The 19,142-nt window shown below is 43.4% G+C and overlaps 1 protein-coding gene across 2 annotated transcripts in view; it reads left to right on the top strand.

Moving 5' to 3' along the window:
• The window catches only part of atg10 (ATG10 autophagy related 10 homolog (S. cerevisiae)), a 217,639-nt gene that overhangs the window by 39,505 nt on the left and 158,992 nt on the right, over positions 1–19,142 (top strand). The window lies entirely within an intron of this gene.

Genomic DNA, 19,142 nt, shown 5'->3' on the forward strand with positions numbered 1-19,142 from the left:
GCCAACCTCCAGAGCACAATATAACATCCATAGAGGTAAGCATTCTGCAGGTTGCTCGGGATTGGAAAATGGACGTGGACTTGGAAAAAAAGCTTGTGTTTCCCCAGACATTGCGGCTACAACACTCCGGCCAGACATGGTCCTGTGGTCCACAACAGCCAAGCTGACATATGTGGTGGAATTGACAATACCATGGGAAGATGGTGTGGAAGAAGCTTATGAGAGGAAAAAGACCAAGTATCCTGAACTGGCAACTGAAGCTGCCCAGAACAGCTGGAAGACCAAGATTTTCCCTGTAGAAGTGGGATGCAGGGGATTCGTGGCTACATCTATGAGCAGTCAATTGAAGAAGATGGGGGTGAGGGTTTGTTCACTCCAACAAGCAATCAAGTCCTTGTCAAATGCAGCAGAAGAATGCAGTAATTGGATTTGGATTAAAAGAAAAGACAACAACTGGGCTGCAAGATGAAGACAGGAGGGTACGGAACTGAGGGGGTGTATCTGGGACACCAGGTAGCACCATTGAGCCCTCTGGAGATGTCGTGGGCTTATCAACGAAACGTCAAAGAAGGAGGGTCCCCACCTGAAGACCCCGATGAGGTACCTACCCTCCTTGTCACCACTCCAAGCCCACTACCAACATTGAGAGTGCCGACTTATCATAGGGATTGAAACATCAAGTCCTATTAGCTCTACTACAAAAGAATTCAGATTCAGATTAATTTATTTATCACTTCCATCAAACCATAAAGTGAAGTGTGTTGTTTGGTGTTAAGGTAGGTTCAATGGTTCAATTTAATATACAACCTGAAATTCTGAAATATACAACCAGACATCCACAAAACAGAAAACCCTAAAGAATGAATGACAGGGAAATACTAGAACCCCCAAGACCCCTCCCACCCCAAGCACAAACAGCAACACAGCATCAACCCCCCCCCACGTGTTCAAGTAGGAAACATCACCATGCACCACCCAAGCAAGCAACTGCAAAGCCCCCAAAGAGAGACCAAGACCTGCAGTCCGACAAAAACCGTTGTTCACCCAACAGTTTGACGTGCCACAGGCTTTCTCTCTCACTAACAAGGGAGAAAGAGGTGTCACCCCTTCTACAGCGAGAAAGGAGACCAACAGCTTGCTGTTTTGATGTTACAGTCTGATGCGACACTTATTCAAGCTCACCCATCTCAAGGAGGGAGGGAGGAAGATCTCGATCGAGGTCAGAGGCCTCGGACAGCAGCACTCGATGTTCCGATCACCCACAACGCTTCAGCTGGCGACACCGGCGAGGAACCGGGTCCTCAGGGGCTGTGCTGGTCCACACCCTGAAGGTGCACGTCTTCCAGGCTGCTCCTGAAGATATCAAAACACAGCTGGTCAGGGAGCTCTGGGAGTGGGGATGGTAGTTTGAGTACAGTTGTAGATCATGGATTCCGACAGGACCCCAGCCACAATGAAAAGAAATAAAGGGAAATTAAAGAGAGGAATTCCAGTGGTTTCACAAATGAGCTCAAAGAAGTTGCCCTCTGGCGCCATCTTAGCTCCTCCCCTTCTCCCAGAATGCCTGTGGGTACCCCACTATCAGGCACGGCCTTCATCAAAGGCCTTGTCAGTCATGAGGTAGCCTTGCCGATCGTCTCGGCACACACAGAACGAGAGTGGAAGGAAGCCAGTCTCATTCTGAGGTTAGCCTTGGCAAACTCAAATCAGGCCAATACTGAAAGTAATTGAATCCAACTGGAAACTTCCACTGCAGCCTTCCAGACGTGGCTCTTGGGTGTAAAATTCAAATCTCTTCACCAGGAAAAAATGCACAGATCATTCATCAGGAAAAGCCCAGGCTTTCTTTAACGCTGTCCTTTGGGTTAGTTCAGACCCTGTGCCCTCTCTTTTTGACGCACATTCTTTTTTATTGAACTACCGATGTTTCTCTTGCTGATTAGAAAATCAGCTCCCTCAGTCAGAGTGACATTCCAGTCCTCTGCCATTCAGAGAGATACCTGTCACCGTCCACCAGCTGGTAGCCATTCCTGTCAACTCTGCTGCCTTCCCACTTTCTGCAAGTCACAGCTGTTGAAGCTACAGATTTCACAGCAGAGTTTTGGAGAAATTTCTCACCTCTTCAACTCAAGAGATTCTGCAGATTCTAGAAATGTAGAGCAAAGCACACACAATGCTAAAGGAACTCAGAAGGTCAGGCTGCATCTATGGAGGGGAATAAACATGAAATTTTCCTCAGGGCTCATTTCCTCATCTTTTTTTTACATGGTTTACCTCTTGTCCTTAGACTGTGGCTTCATGAGCCTGAATTTCCATAACATTCCTGCATTGGATCCTGTTAATATCTTGTAGGGCTTTGAGCGTCCTTCATGTTCATCTGTAAATATAATCTTAACCAGCCCCATTTGTCTAGCGTTGTACAGGGTTGGAAAAGCTGCAAAGGGTTGTAATCTCAGCCAGCTCCATCAAAGACACCAGCCTCCCCACCATTGAGGACTATTTCAAAAGGCAATGCCTCAAAAAGGCAGAGTCCATTTTTAAGCACCCAGGGCACGCCCTTTCTTCACTGCTGCCATCAGGGAGGAGGTACAGGAACCAAAACACCCAATCAATGTTTTAGAAACAGCTTTTCCCCCCTCTGGTCTCAGATTTGTGAATGGGTCCATGAAAACTATCTCACCATTTTTGCTCTTGATTTGCACTATTTATTCTTTTAATAATATTTTATTGTAGTTCCTAGTGTATTTAATGTGTTGTACTGTACTGCTGCTACAACAGAGTGCATTTCAGTGATAATGAACCTGATTTTGCTCGTCTGTATGTGTTAGTCCTCCCATCCCAGGGCGGAAGGCAGTCAATGTTCATTGAACTCTCTCTCCATAGCAACACGTTGTTGGTCTTTTGAATTGCCTGCTGCACCTCAGTGCTAACTTTTATCGACCACTATTCTTGGTGCACTTCCCCTTTCCCAGTTTCATGCTGCTCAGATAACCTGCCTTCTTCTTTTGGGCTTTAGCATGACGAGGCTCACATTTGCCCCCTAATACTCTACCACTGTTTCTTAATACCCTGTCCACATTTAACCACATTTCTCTCAATCCTCCTCACAGTTGCCCAGTCAGTTTTGTGACATTATATTAACTCACTCCTCTAAGTTGCTACCAAATATTGTAAATAACTGGAGCCCCAATCTTTAAAGTCCAAAGTAGATTGATTATCAAAGTACGTATATGTAACCGATTCTATAGATGCTGGAATTACAGGGCTTCACTCACAAAATGCTGAAGGAGCTCAGCAGGTCAGGCAGCGTCTATGGATATGAAAAACAAGTTACCCTCTACTATCTTGAGATTTATTTTCTTACAGGCATTTACAGGAGGAATAACTAGACATGAAGCAACAAACACAAAATACTGGAAGTGAGAGATGAGATCGCTGAAGTAGTAGCTATGACCTTCAAATCCTCTTTGGCTGCAGGGGAGGTACCAGAGGATTGGAGAATGGCAAATGTAGTTCCCTTGTTTAAAAAAGGTAATAGGGAGAATCCTGGGAACTATAGACCGGTGAGTCTTATGTTGGTGGTCTGCAAACTATTGGAAAGGATTCTTAAGGATAGGATCTACAAGCATTTGGAGAAGTACAGTCTACTCAAGGATAGTCAACATGGCCTTGTGAAGGGAAGGTTAAGCCTCATGAGCCTAATTGAGTTTTTTGAAGAGGTAACAAAAATCGATGAGGATAGGGCGGTAGATGTGGTCTACATGGACTTTAGCAAGGCATTTGACAAGGTCCCTCACGAGACTCATCCAGAAAGTCATGAGGCATGTGATCAGTGGAACCTTGGCTGTTTGGACAAAAAAATTGGCTTACATGAAGAAAGCAGAGCATAGTAGTGGAAGGAAAGTATTCTGCCTGGAGGTCGGTGACTAGTGGAGTGCCGCAGGGATCTGTCCTGCAACCCAGCTCTTTGTGATTTTTATAAGTAACCTGGATGAAGAGGTAGAAGGATGGGTGAGTAAGTTTGTGGATGACACGAAGATTGGAGGAGTTGTGGATGGAGCTGTAGGTTGTCGAAGGTTATAAGAGGATATAGACAGGATGCAGAGTTGGTCAGAAAAGTGGCAGATGGCGTTCAATCCAAGTAAGTGAGAGGTGATGCATTTTGGAAGGACAAACCAGAAGGCTGAGTACAGGGTTAATGGTCAGTTACTTAAGAGTGTGGATGAACAGAGGGACCTTGGGGTTCAAATCCCTACATCCCTCAAGGTCACTGCACAGGTTCATAGGATAGTTAAGAAGGCCTATGGGATGCTAGGCTTCATTAACAGGGGGATTGAGTTCAAAAGTAGAGAGGTCATGTTGCAACTCTACATATCTCTGGTGAGACCGCACTTAGAGTATTGTGTTCAGATCTGGTCACCTCATTATAAGAAGGATGTGGAAGTTATGGAGAGGGTGCAGAGGAGATTTACTTGTTTTCCTGAATTGGAAAACAAGACTTATGAGGCAAGGTTAGCAGAGCTGGGACCTTTTTCTTTGGAATGTAGTAGGATGAGAGGGTCTTGATAGAGGTCTACAAGATTATGAGAGGCATAGATAGGGTGGATAGTCAGTACCTGTTTCCCAGGGCACCAATAGCAAACACCAGAGGGCATATTTACAAAGTTAAGGGAGGGAAGTTTAGGGGAGACATTAGGGGTAAGTTTTTTTATACAGAGGGTCGTGGGTGCCTGAAATGACTTGCCAGGGATGGTGGTGGAGGCTAAAACATTAGGGGTATTTAAGAGCCTCTTGGACAGGCACTTGGATGAAAGAAAAATAGAGGGTTACGGGGTAGTGTGGGTTTAGTACATTTTTAAGGAATATATGGGTCGGCACAACATCGAGGACTGAAGGACCTGTACTGTGCTGTAGTATTCTAGTGTCTAATGTCTGGTGTAACTCAGCAGGTCAGGCAGCATCTATGGAGGTGAATGAACAGCCGATGTTTTGGGTCGAGACCCTTCATCAGGACTGGAAGGCAGGGCCAGAATAAAAAGATGGGGAGAGGGGAAGGAGGATAGCTAGAAGGTGATAGGTGAAGCCAGGTGGTTGGGAAAGGTAAAGGGTTGGAGAAGAAGGAATCCGATAGGAGAGGAGAGTGGATCATAGGAGAAAGGGAATGATGAGGCGACCCAGGGGAGGTGATAAGCAAGAGTGGGGAAGTGGGGAGGGGAGGGATTTCTTTTTTTTAATCAGAAGGAGAAATCAATATTCATACTATTAAGTTAGAGGCTGTCCAGAAGGCATTTAATGTGTGGCTCCTCGACCCTGAGAGTGGCCTTATCTTGGGACAAGAGGAGGCTGTGGACCGACATGTCAGAACAGGAATGGGAATTGGAATTTAAATCTTTGGCCACCGGGAAATAGTTTTTGGTGAATGGAGTGGGAGTGCTCGAAAGTGGTCGGGCCCCACCAACATAGAGGAGGCTGCATCACGAGCACCAGACACACAGAGACTGACAAACAACCAATGTGCAAAAGACGACAAATGTTGTAAATAATTTAAAAAATTTAAAATAATACTGGGACCATGAGTTGCAGAGTCCTTGCAAGTGAGTCTATAGGTTCTGGAGTCAGTTCAGCATTGAGGTGAGTGAACCCGATGGTTGACCCTGTTACGGGAGACCTTGCTAAAAGCCTTCTAAAGGTCAGACTGCATCACATCCACCTGTCCTCTCTCAGCTGCTCTGCTCGTTACATCCTCAGAAAAAACCATGAACGTATGGCGCATGACTTTGCTTCTGTATTTCCCTGACTCTCCCAGTGGGCTCTGGGTAACATCGCATTTAGCATATTGCTTTACAGTGCCAACGATCACACAACCATTCCATTCACACCGCTGTTTGTAAGTAGTCCCCTTGTTCTCCTTGTGACCGTGTGCGTTTCCTTTGGGTGCTCTGGTCTTCTCTCACGTTCTAGAGACGTGCAGGTTGGGATTAGTAAGCTGTGGGCATGCTAGGTTGGCACTGGAAGTGTGGTGAAACACGCGGCTTGCCCCCAGCGTGTCCTCAGACCTTGATGTAAGATGGCGCATTTCATTGAGAGTTTCAATATACTTGTGACAACTTAATCTTTAATCTGTTATTACATCTTTTATAATCCACTCCGCATTTTCCTTGCTACCCATGTCAGGCTAACTAGTCTATAATTCCTTTTATTCCTTTGTTTTGTTGATGTTGAGTTTGAGGTTATTATTGTAGCACTGCTCAACCAGATGTTCCTGTACTCTGATTCATCCCCACCTGCCATTTGGCCAATAACAGTGGTTTCACTGGCAAATTTACAGATGGCATATTGGAACTGTGTTTAGCCTCAATATGGCTGTGAAGAGAAGTAAACAGACAGCCTTGATGTGCACCTGTGTTTCGGTCAGCGTGAGGAGAAGATGGTGTTTCTGATCCATTCTGATTGAGACAAGCTGATGAGGAAATCAAGAATCCAGCTGCAGAGGCCCAGATCTTGGAACTAGGGTGTGAGTTGTATGGGGTGATCGTTTTGTTGAACAGCATTACTATTGTCTCGATGACCCAGACTGAGTGGAGAGCCAGTGAGACGTTAGCTGCTGTGGACCATTGTGGCAGTAGGCAAGTTGAAATGGATCCAGGTCTGTTCCAAGGCTGGAGTTGACTTGTATCGTACCAGTGTCTCGAGGCACTTCATTACAGTGGATATTGGTGCTACCAGCCAGTAGTCATTGAAGCAGGTCACAGTGTTCTCCTCGAGCACTGGTGTGATAGATGTGAGGTTAAAGATTTCCTTAAGAGTTGAAGGTTGGGTTTATTGCACTATGCACGTCTGCAGGCAATGAAAAGGTTCCCAGCTGAATCATCATGATTATGTTGCATCAGATGCATAGCGTTCACAAGAAAAGCTTTGGGGCAGCATGGTAGCACAGAGATTAATGTAGCATTACGATAGCACATGACCTGGGCTGCTCAGGAGGAAATCAGACCATCCAAGAGTGGAATTTCCTTTCGCCGGCACCTCTGTAAAGTGCAGATGACTGAACTTCAGTATCAGTACGGCACGGCTAAGTATAATGCTTTCCAGTACCAGCAATTGGGGTTTAATTCCCGCTGCTCTCTGTAAAGACCTTGTTCATTCTCACCGTGACTGCACGCGTTTCCTCCGTGTGTTCCAGTTTCCTCCCACAGTCCAAACATGTACGGGATAGTGGATTACTCGGTCACATGAGTTGTAACTGGGCGGTGTGGGCTCGTTGGACTAGCAGGATCTGTTACGGTGCTTTGTATCTAAATAACAAAAACACAAATTATACTATTTGTAACAAAAACCCCACAATTGTAACCAAAAAAGTCCATTGTAGTTCAAAGTGGTCATTGTGTTGCGGTACCAGGATATTGATTACAGTTGTGCTGGTTGGATCAGGAATCGAATGGTTAAAAGGAAGTAGCAGTTCTTGAACCTGGTGATTTGAAATTTCAGGCTTCTGTATCCCCTCCTGTAGCTGCGAGAAGACGGCATGGCCCAGATGGTGGGCCATGATATGGAAATTCAGGGTCATGATGGATATTGGCTTCTGATTCAGCTCCATTCTCATGTAGATAGAACATGGAGCAGAGCACAATACAGCACAGAATAGGCCCATTGAATCGATTTTATTTCTTACATCCTTCACATACATGAGGAGTAAATCTTTATGTTACGTCTCCAAAAAAATGTGCCATGTGCAATCATAATAATTTATAACAAATAGAACAGTCAATGTAATATAGAGTACACCATGATTGCAGTCTAACTAACCCTATCTGCAAGGTCCATGTCCTGCAATTTCCTACCTGTTGATGTGTTTTTAAATTCCTCCTCTTAAACATTGCTGTTGTATCTGCTACTGTCACTTTCTCAGACGGTGTGTTCCACGCACCTACCACGCTCTGTGGATATATTTAGAATCAGAATCAGATTTAACTTATGTCGTGAAATGTGTTAACTTTACAGCAATACTACAATAAAATACATGTTAAATAAATATAGAGAAAATACCGAGTAATATTAAGTATATATATATGTCTATTAATACTTAAGTTAAAGTAAGTAGTGTGAAAATAACAGAAATATAAAAGTAGAGAGGTAGTGTTGATGGGTTGAATGTGCATTTAGAAATCAGATGGCAGAGGGAAAGAAGCTGTTCCTGAATCTCTAAGTGTGTGCCTTCAGGCTTCTGTATGTCCTTCTCGATGATAACAGTGTGAACAGGGCATGTCCTGGGTAGTGGGGATCCTTAATAGTAGAAGGTACCTTCCTAAAGAACTGCTCCTTGAAGATGTCTTGGATACTACAGAGGCTGGTACCCATGATGGAGCTGACTAATTTCACAAGTTCCTCTTACCTTAAACTTCCCAGTGTTTGACATTTACACTTAAGTAATGAAGAAAATCTCCACCTGTGTGTGCCCCTAATAAACCTCCATCAGGTTTGCCCTCAGCCTCCAATGCTTCGGAGGAAATTATCCAAGTTTGTCCACCAACTCTATACTCCCTCTAATAGGGAGCGTGAGAGAAGAATGGCCAGAATTGATTAGAAAAGAACACTGGCAGAGATGATGGTAGAGCAGCAGTGGCTGGAATTTCTGGAAGCAACTTAGAAGGCATAGGATTTATATATCCCAAAGACAAAGGCAAGATGATACAACCATAGCTAACAACAGATGTGAGAGCCAAAAAGGGCGAAATAACAAAAATTAGTGGGAAGTTTTCAGATACCAGCAGATGGCAACTAAAATGGTCATTAAGAGGGTAAAGATGGAATATGAAAGTAAGCTAGCCAATAACATTAAAGAGGATACCAAAAGATTCTCCGGATACATAAAGTGTAAAAGAGACGTGAGAGTGATATTGGACTGCTAGAAAACTATGCTGGAGAGGTAGTAATGAGGGACAGCAAATTGGCAGATGAACTGAATTAGTATTTCGCAATACTTTCACTGACAGTATGGTGGAAGTTCCAGGCATCAGGGATTATGAAGTGAGTGAAGTTACCATATCGAGGGAGAAGGTTCTTGGGAAACTGAAAGGTCTGAAGGTAGATAAGTCGCCTGGACCAGATGATCTACATCCCAGGGTTCTGAAGGAGGTGGTTGAAGAGATTATGGAGACATTAGTAGTGATCTTTCAAGAATCATTACATTCTGGAATGGTTCTGGAAGACTGGAAAATTGCAAATGTCACTCCACTCTTCAAGAAGGGAGAGGCAGGAAGAAAGAAATTACAGGCCAGTTAGTCTGACCTCAGTAGTTGGGAAGATGTTGGAGTCGATTGTTAAGGATGTGGTTTTGGAGTACTTGGAGGTACATGATAAAATAGGCTGTAGTCAGCATGGTTTCCTCATCATTGCCTGACAAATCTGTTGGATTCTTTTATGAAGTAACAAGCAGGATAGACAGAGGAGAATCGGTTGATGTGTACTTGGATTTTCAGAGGGCCTTTGATAAGGTGCCACACATGAGGCAGTTTAACTAACTACAAGCCCATTCAGGGAAAATTCTAGCATGGATAAAGCAGTGGCTGACTGTCAGGAGGCGAAGACTGGGAATAAAGGGAGCTTTTTCTGGTTGGCTGCCGGTGACTGGGGCTGTTCCACAGGGGTCTGTGTTGGGACCAATTCTTTTTATGTTATATGTTAATGGCTTTGTTGCAAAGTTTGCAGATGATATGAAGATATTAGGAGAGGCTAGTAGTTTTGAGGAAGTAGAGAGCCTACAGAATAGCTAAGACAGATTAGGAGAATGGGTAAAGAAGTGGCAGATGGAATACAGTGTTGGGAAGTGTATGGTCATGCACTTTGGTAAAAGAAATAAAAGGGTTGACTATTTTCTAAATAAAGAGAAAATACAAAAAACTGAGTGTAAGGGGACTTGGGAGTCCTTGTGCAGGATTCCCAAAGGTTAATTTGCAGGTTGAATCAGTGGTGAGGAAGCCAAATGTGATGTTAGCATTTATTTGAAGAATACTGGGATATAAAAGCAGGGATGTAATGTTGAGACTTTATAAAGTACTGGTGAGACTTCACTTGGAGTATTGAGAGCAGTTTTGGCCCCCTTATTTTAGAAAGGATCTGCTGAAACTGGAGAGGGTTCAAAGGATTCCAGGTTTGAACTGTTTGCAGAGCGTTTGATTGCTCTGGGCCTGTATGCACTAGAATCCAGAAGAATGAGGGATGACCTCATTGAAACCTATCAAATGTGAAAGGCCTTGATAAAGTGGATGTGGAGAGGATGTTTCCTATGGTGGGAGGGTCCAAATCCAGCGGACACAGCCTCAGATCAGAGAGGTGTCCTTTTAGAATGGAGATGAGGAGGAATTTCTTTAGCAAGAAAGTGGTGAATCTATGGAATTCATTGGCACAGGCAGCTGTGGAAGCCAAGTCTGTATGTATATTAAAAGCAGATGTTGATAGATTCTTGATTGGTCAGGGCATGAAGGAATGTGGGGAGAAGGCAGGAGATTGGGGCTGAGAGAAAAAATGGATCAGCCATGATGAAATGGCGGAGCAGACTCAATGGGCCAAATGGCTTAATTCTGTTCCAATGTCTTATGGTCTTGTATATTAAGCCCACTTGGAGCACTGTGCTCAGTTTTGGTCGCCTCACTACAGGAAGGATGTGGAAACCATAGAAAGGGTGCAGAGCAGACTTACAAGGATGTTGCCTGGATTGGGGAGCATGCCTTATGAGAATAGGTTGAGTGAACTTGGCCTTTTCTCCTTGGAGTGACGGAGGATGAGAGGTGACCTGATAGAGGTGTATAAGATGATGAGAGGCATTGATTGTGTGGATAGTCAGAGACTTTTTCCCAGGGCTGAAGTGGTTGCCACAAGAGGGCACAGGTTTAAGGTGCTTTGGAGTAGATACAGAGGAGATGTTAGGGGTAAGTTTTTTACTTAGAGAGTGGTGAGTGCATGGAATGGGCTGCCGGCAACGGTGCTGGAGGTGGATACGATAGGGTCTTTTAAGAGACTTTTGAATAGGTACATGGAGCTTAGTAAAATAGAGGGCTATGGGGAAGTCTCGTAATTTCTAAGGTAGGGATATGTTTGCCACAATTTTGTGGGCTGAAGGGCCTGTATTATGCTGTAGGTTTTCTGTGTTTCTATTAATACTCTCTAATCCAAATCTCACCAAAGGCTGGTGAATCAGTGGAATTCGTTGCCACCGGTGGCTGTAGAAGCTAAGTCATTGGGTCTGTTTTAAGTGAACATTGACAGGTTCTTCAATCAGAATCAGGTTTAATATCACCGCCTTATGTCGTGAAATTTATTGTTTTTGCGGCAGCAGTACATTGCAATATACGATAATAAAATCTGTGAATTATAGTAAAGGTATATATATAGTTAAATATGGAGAACAAAGAGGTGAAGTAGGGTTCATGGGTTTAACATCTATTCAGAACTCTGGTGGCGGAGGGGAGAAAGCTATTCCTGATCGTTGAGTGTGTGTCTTCAGACTCCTCTACCTCCTTCCTGATGGTAGCAATGAGAAGAGGGCATGTCCTGGATGGTGGGGGTCCTTAGTGATGGATGCTGCCCTGAAGATGTCCTGGGTGCGATGAAGACATGATGCAGCTGACTGAGTTCACAGCTTCCAGCAGCAAGGTTAGGAAGGGTATCGGAGGTTATGGGGAGAAGCAGGAGAATAGGGCTGAGGGGAAAAATAAATCAGCCACGATCGAATGGTGGAGCAGGCTCAATGGGCTGAATGGCTTAATTCTGATTCTATGTCTCATCCTCTAAGTGTTTTTACTTAACCTTATGGCCCATCTTGTTGACAATGACTTTTGCTTGCATTGTTTAGTTGTTTCTGAAGGGGCTGAGAAGGAAAATAAATCAATCATGATCAAATGCCTGTGCAAGCTTAATGGGCTGAAAAGCCTAACCCTTCTGCTATGGGCTTGAAATGAGCAGCAAACAGTCTGTGGGGGCGTGGAGGGGACTCATCCTCTCAAGCAGCATGTGTGGAGGAAATAAAGGAACTGTCCATGTTTCGGGTCGAAATCTAGCATCATAACCTTGATGCATCTTGAAGAGAGAGTCTCTGCAGCTGAACCTTGACCTCAATACATTTCTGCTCCATGCAGGCCACTGTTGTAAGACTCTGGGCCACTCAATGCAGCAGCCACATCTGACCGTGAGGCAGTTGGCCTTCCTTCCAAGTAAGGTGGCAGTGAAGACAAGCTGAACTGCGTTCATCTGCTGCTGCAGTTGTGCGTTATGAGGAACTGCCGCGTGCTTGTTCTTACAGAACCGTGGCTCCAAGACAATATCCCAATCTACAGGCCATGATAATCAGGGGCTCGAGACTTGGGACTGTGTTTTTCTGCTATCGTAACTATATGTGCTATGTGCTGTTGGTGCTGTGTTTTGCTTGAGGAACACTATTTTGCTTGGCTGTATACATGTGTATAGTTGAATGACAATTAAACTTCAACTTGAATATTTCATATGCATCCCCATAAAATCCCTCAGACCAAACCACACAGAACCATTTCACATTACCCAGCTTTTGGCAATGGTAATTTCATAATTGCGAATGGCCTTATTCTGTTCCCGTGTCTTCTGGTCTATATGTTTTTCTTTAACTCCAGGGCCTATCTTGTTGATAGTAATTTTTGCTTTCTTTGTTTAGTTGTTTCTGAATCTCTGAGCCCTCTTATTTTTCCCTATTTACTAGTCTTCAACATCTCTCTATATTTAATGTAATTGCTTATTCTTTAGAATTGTTGAATGTTGTTTTTTGTTGCATGTTGCATCCTGACCAGCACACCACAGCAAATTCCTAGTAGATGTAAGTATCTATGGTGAAGAACGTTGACCCTTGATTGGCAAGGTACCCCGATGCCTTCATTTTCAGGGAAGGGCACAAACACCACCATCATCTTAAGGACCTTCAGCCATTTTGGGTTTGTTGCACGTTGGATCTTGTTCATAGCCACGTCGTCTCTCTCATTTCCCCCCTCATCCGCAGCAGGTTTGGCAGTTTGAATGCTTTGTTTAAAGAGGTCGACTGCATTCCTTTGTGTAATTTGGAGTCACGGAGGCTGTTGTCATCCTGCCTGTACATGCTGTTTGGAAAGGACTTTACAGTTAGTCCCTCCCTCCTGGGTTTAACTCATAGCACTAGACCTTTGTTTCTTTTTCTCAGGGTGTGTTGTTGGTTCCCTTTTCGAAGTAACTGGTCCCAACATAGTTGGACTTCCTCGAAAACAAGAACTATTGGTAAAGTGGTGAAACAGTTGCCTGTATTTCTTGTACAGTACCGTGTAAAGTCTTAGATACATATATATATAGCTTGTGTGCCTAAGACTTTTGCACAGTTCTGTATATTATGTCTTTCCAGTTACCAAATAACACTAATATTACTGAGCTAACAGATAGCTCAGTCCTCTCATTTCTGTTTGCTAACCAATGTACAGTACTGTGCAAAAGTCTTAGACACCCTGGCTGTATATAGGTTCCTAAGACTTTTGAACAGTACTGCAGGTACTGCTATTATTGTTCAGAGGAAGCCAGCCAAGAAATATAACATTTTACCGACTCAGAGTTTTCCCATCATTTTCTGTTTTTATTTTAAACTTCTGACATTTGTTGGTTTTCCCATTTTGCTCAGTATTTTCTTTCCAGAAAAGCTATTGAAGCTGATCAATTAAATAATTAATTTTAATATTAGTAATTAAAGACTATATTGATATCAATAAATTGTGCATATTTCCAAGGAATGCTGCCACAACAAGGCATCATTCATCATCATGGCCCCCGCTGTCCAGGCCACCACTTCTCACTACTACTAGCAGGGAACGAGATACAGAAGTCTTGGGTACACATCAGCAGGTTCAGGAACAGTCGTTAACCTATGTACATCAGGGTCCTGAGCCAGTGTGGATAACTTCACTCACCTCAACTCAAGCCTGATTCAACAACCCATGGGTTCACTTTCAAGCACTTGACGACTAATGTTGTCAGTATTATTTATATTTGCAATGCTGTGCACAGAGCAAAGGGTGTTGGGAATGGCAAGGGCAGAGTGCCACCAAACGGTGTGGGGCAGGTGGCAGAGTAGTCCCAGAGGTGGAGGGTGCAGGAGCAGGCACACCCAGCCCTGCTACACCAGGCAAGGTCATTTGATTCCAAACAATTGGTTTATTGATCATTACAGAATGTCTCTCTGGTGCTTCCCACTCTCTCCCCTCTCCCTTCACCCTTTCCCAAACATGATTCCCCTCTCCCTGTCCCCTTCCCACATTCAGTCCACAATAGAGACCTGTGTCAGAATGTGGTTTATCATCTCTCACATATGTCATGAAATTTATTTTGTCTTTGTGGCAGCAGTACAGTGCAATACATAAGATTACTACAGTACTGTGTAAAAATCTCAGGCACCCCAGTGATATATATGTGTCTAAGACTTTTGCACAGTACTGTACTTGTCTTTGTTTATGTACAATTTACATAAATCCCATCGTATTTTTTTATTTCCCTATTAATGTTTGCAAGCAAACAAATCTCAGGGTTGTATATGGTGACATATACATACTTTGATAATAAATTTATTGTGACTTTGACTTTCCAAAAATGTAGGAAGCAGTAACTTAGATTTCAGAATAAAGAGTTAAGCCAAATTACTTTTGTTTCATTTGTGAGAGAAACCAATTCAAGATACAAAAGCATATTCTGAGTCTGTCATGTAGACCTCCATTGTTTCAATGAGTACAATAGAATCAAGACAAGACCATCTCTTTTGATGTAGTATTTTTATAAACACCAAGCAAAATCCAGCCACTGTGAGATGATAAGCTTTACAAAGCCTCTAAACAGGAGTTTGATCCTTGTGCCTTTTCACCACAAGTCCTTCATACGTCTTGTCTTGATCAGATAATCTGTGTCTGTCATCTTGTCCAGCTGCCCCAGAGTGAGGTGAGGGACGTGTGCACAGTATAACTCAGGTAATTCAACACACACTGTCTGTGGCATTGCCACAGACAGTCATAGGCCATATTTAAAGAGGAGGATAATAGTTCTTAGTAAGGCCATCAAAGCTTACGGGGTGAAGGTAGGAGAATGTGGTTGGGAGGGATAATAAAAGTGCCGTGATGGAATAGCAGAGCAGACCCGATGAGCTCGCTCGCTCTGCTGTCTATTATGCTGCTGGAATTCAGGGCAGCAATGAAGTCCTCCATCTCTGGCATTGTTCCAGGCTTCCTTCTTCACGTCAGTAGCTTCCTCTCGTTTTCACTACTGTCTGTCATGCAAGTCCGGGGTGGAGACTGTCACACTCAGATGTGGAAGGATTCTTCATTGCTGTTTCCACAACAACTTTGTTTGACCCGTCAGGGTTGTCAGCCCTGAGCTGAACCCCTGAACCTGGAGGACCGGTGAACCACTCTTAGTTTGACCTCTAGCCTTTGACCTGTTTGGCATGGGTGACCCTACCAAGATCCAAAGCATGAAGCCCTGACTGCATCCAGCATAGGTCTTTGGCTCTGAGGCACCCAAGCCTCCAAACCATGACAAACTTGTCATGTATCCTCTTGGAGGAAACCTGATGGACCAAATGGCCAAATTCTGCCCTTGAGTCTTATGGGAGCTGCCTCTCTGATAGATACTCCTCATTATTGGATATTGATCCCTAATTAGTAGCCCAAAGCCATTTCCTTTAGTTCACTTTTATTGTTAAAAGTGCTACACTGTATTATAACAAATATCCCAGCAAAATGGGTACCATTAAAAGGAGAATAAGAAACATCACACTGATTGAATGAGAGAAAATTTAAATCAGGTTTATTATCGCCAAGATATGTCACCTAATGTGTTGTTTGCAATAGCAGTATGATGCAATTGATGAAATCATATTAAAAGTTACAATAAGAAATATAAAATATTAGTGCAAAAGGAGTGTCCATGGGTCATGATCTGTTCAGAAATCTGATAACGGAGAGGAAGAAGCTGTTTCTAGAAAGTTTGGAGTGTGTTTTCAGGCTCTTCACTGATGGTACCAACCGAGGGCATGTCCTGCGGGGTGAGCGTCCTTAATGATTGATGCCACCTTCTTGAGGCTTTGCCAACTGACGATGACCTTGATGGTGGCATTTGAGTTCTGCTGAACCACACAATTGTGAATGTAGAGAGAATAGGGCAGTGGGCAAAACACACACACCCATTAGATGCAGACATCCCACCTCTCCCAGAAGTTCTGGGAGTCCCCCGCAATTTGATGGTGCTACCTCCCTGAAATGAGTTTTTGTAGGGTGGGATTTCTGGATATGTCCATGTTGATTGTCATCAAGGAGGAGATATTATTTTTAATGTGAGCTGAGTGTGGCCTCCCGGTGAAGAAGTCAGGGATTCAGTTGGAGAGGGAGGTACAGAGGCCCCAGGAACAAAGCTGGTTGATAAGCGCTGAGGGGATTACAGTGTTAAACATTAAGCTGTGATCAATAAACAGCAGCCATACGTAGATATTACTGTTGACTAGTTGGTTCCAACAGTGAGTGGAGACCGTCCGTCCTGAAAAAGGGTCTCGGCCCAAAACATCAACCGTTTACTCTTTTCCGTAGATGCTGCCTGACCTGCTGAGTTCCTCCAGCACTTTGTGTGTGTTGCTCTGGATTTCAGTGGCAGTGAGATGGTGAACACTGTACATCTGCTCAAGCAATAGGCAAACTGCAGCAGCTTCAGGTCCTTGCTTAGGCTGGAGTTGACCTTAACCGTGACAGACCTCTCAAAGCAGTTCATTACAATAGATGTGAGTTCTGCTGGATGGTAGTCTTTGATGTCATTTTGAAGCAGCTGGGAACCTCCGACTGCACCAATGAGACATTGAATATCTGCAATCATGGATGCCATAGCTCAGTTGAGGTAGAAGGGAGGGTAGCAAATGCCATAAACACAAAAGTTTGCGCAGATGCTGGAAATCTTGAGCAACACACACAAAGTGCTGGAGGAATTCAGCAGGTTAGGCAGCATCTATGGAGATGAAAAAACTGTAGAGATTTCAGGCCTGAGACCCTTTATCAGAAATGGAAAGGAAGGAGGAAAAGCCAGAGTAGGAAGGCGTGAGGCAGGGTGAGGAGTAGAAGCTGGCAGGAAAGGAGGAAGGTGGGTGGGTGGGGAAGAGGTAAAGGGTTAAGAAAAGAAGGAAACTGATACGAGAGGGCAGTGGACGTTGAGAGGAAGGATGGACAGGTGAGAAGAGAAGGGGTGAGAGTGAACCAGAATGGGGAATGGAAAAAGAGATTGGGTGGGGAGGAAGAAATGTTATCAGGTGACACCGAACCATCAGGGTTTCTAAATAGTCATCGGGAGAGATTTTGCTGTATTGTCTTTAAAAAAACATTCATGACTTTGCAGAGAATTTGCCTCTATCAGCCGAGATTTTGCACAGGGAATCCCGTGGCAGAGAAGGGTGGGAACTAGCTGGTATATTTTGATCAGTAACCCTGAGATGTGCAAGGGTCTTAGATGAAAAACTGAGTGAAGCTTGCTGTTCCATGCACAACTATCAGTAATACCAAGTAAAATCTGAGGTTTATAAGTGTATAATCTACCTTCCTTCTTTGCTTAACAGATCATCTATCAATTGCAGCATTTGAGAGATTAATAAGATGACAGAAGTGAATCGAATGCATTTGACTGCAGGCCACATCTCACATTTTTTTTAAAAGCATAATTCTTACCAGTATAATTCAACCAAGGTGCAGTGTTCACTTTGAGGCTCTTTTTCCCTGTCCGTAAAATTGTCAGGATATTTTTCAATGTAGATTCTTTTCTATCCACATTCAGTACGATGTAAATATTTGAAATAGTTGGTGCTTAAGGGTAATTAAATTTTTAAAAAAAGCATAGTTTGCAGAGGCCACAGCGGAGTGTAATTGTTGCACACTTGTTATTGAGTCACTTGGTTTGTGGGTTCAAACCCCACTGCAGTAGTTGAATATCTAATCCAAGCTGACGCTGCATTGCAGTGGTGAGACTGTGTGTAGTGCTGATGGCAATATCGTCCTTTGAAAGTCATTAAACTGAGGCTTCTTTCTCTGTCTGGCTGAGCAAGTGTGGTATATACCACTGTGCTCTTTTTTAAAAAATATGAATAACACACGTATTTTACTGATTAACATTCTTCACCCATATTACTTGAGAATGGAAATTCACTGCGATTTGTGTAAGACTACTATTCAAGTACTTTATCATGTTTAAAGGTAGAACATTACAGCACAATACAGGCCCTTTGGCCCACTATGTTGTGCCAACATTTTAACCTACTCTAAGATCAAAGTCCAAAGTAAATTTATCATCAAAGTACATATATGTCACCATATTCACTTTCTTGTCAATAAATCTATAGAATAATAACCCTAACAGAATCAGTGCAAGACCACAGCAACTTGGGTGTTCACTCAGAGTATAGAAGACAACAAACTGCGCAAGTACAAAAATAAATAAATAATAATGTCAGTATCAGGCTTATTATCACTGGCATGTGTCGTGAAATTTGCTAACTGAGCAGCAGCAGCATAATATAGAAGAAGGGAAAAAATTAATAATAATAAATAAGTAAATCAATTGCAGTATACGTATACTCAATAGATTAAAAATCATGCAAAAATCAGAAGTAATATATATTAAAAAGGTAGTGTCCAGAGATTCAATGTCCATTTAGAAATTGGATGGCAGAGGGGGAAAAAAACTGCTCCTCAGTCACGGAGTGTGTGCCTTCAGGCTTCTGTCTCTCCTACTTGACAGTAACAGCGAGAAAAGGGCATGCCCTCGGTACCGGAGATCTTTAATAATGGATGCTACCTTTCTGAGACACCACTCCTTGAAAATGTCTTGGGTGTTTTGTAGGCTAGTACACAAGATGGAGCTGACTAAATTTACAACCCTCTGCAGCTCCTTTGGATCCTGTGCAGTAGACCCCCCCCCCTCCATACCAGACAGTGATGCAGCCGGTCTAATCATAATAAATAAATATGCAATAAATATGGAGACCATGAGATGAAGAGCTCTTGAAATAAATTGATAGGTTGTGGGAACATTTCAATGACAGGGAAGTGAAGTTATCCCCTTTGGTTCAAGAACCTGATGGTTGAGGA

The sequence above is a fragment of the Hypanus sabinus genome, chromosome 5, assembly GCF_030144855.1.
Source record: "Hypanus sabinus isolate sHypSab1 chromosome 5, sHypSab1.hap1, whole genome shotgun sequence".
NCBI lineage: Eukaryota > Metazoa > Chordata > Chondrichthyes > Myliobatiformes > Dasyatidae > Hypanus > Hypanus sabinus.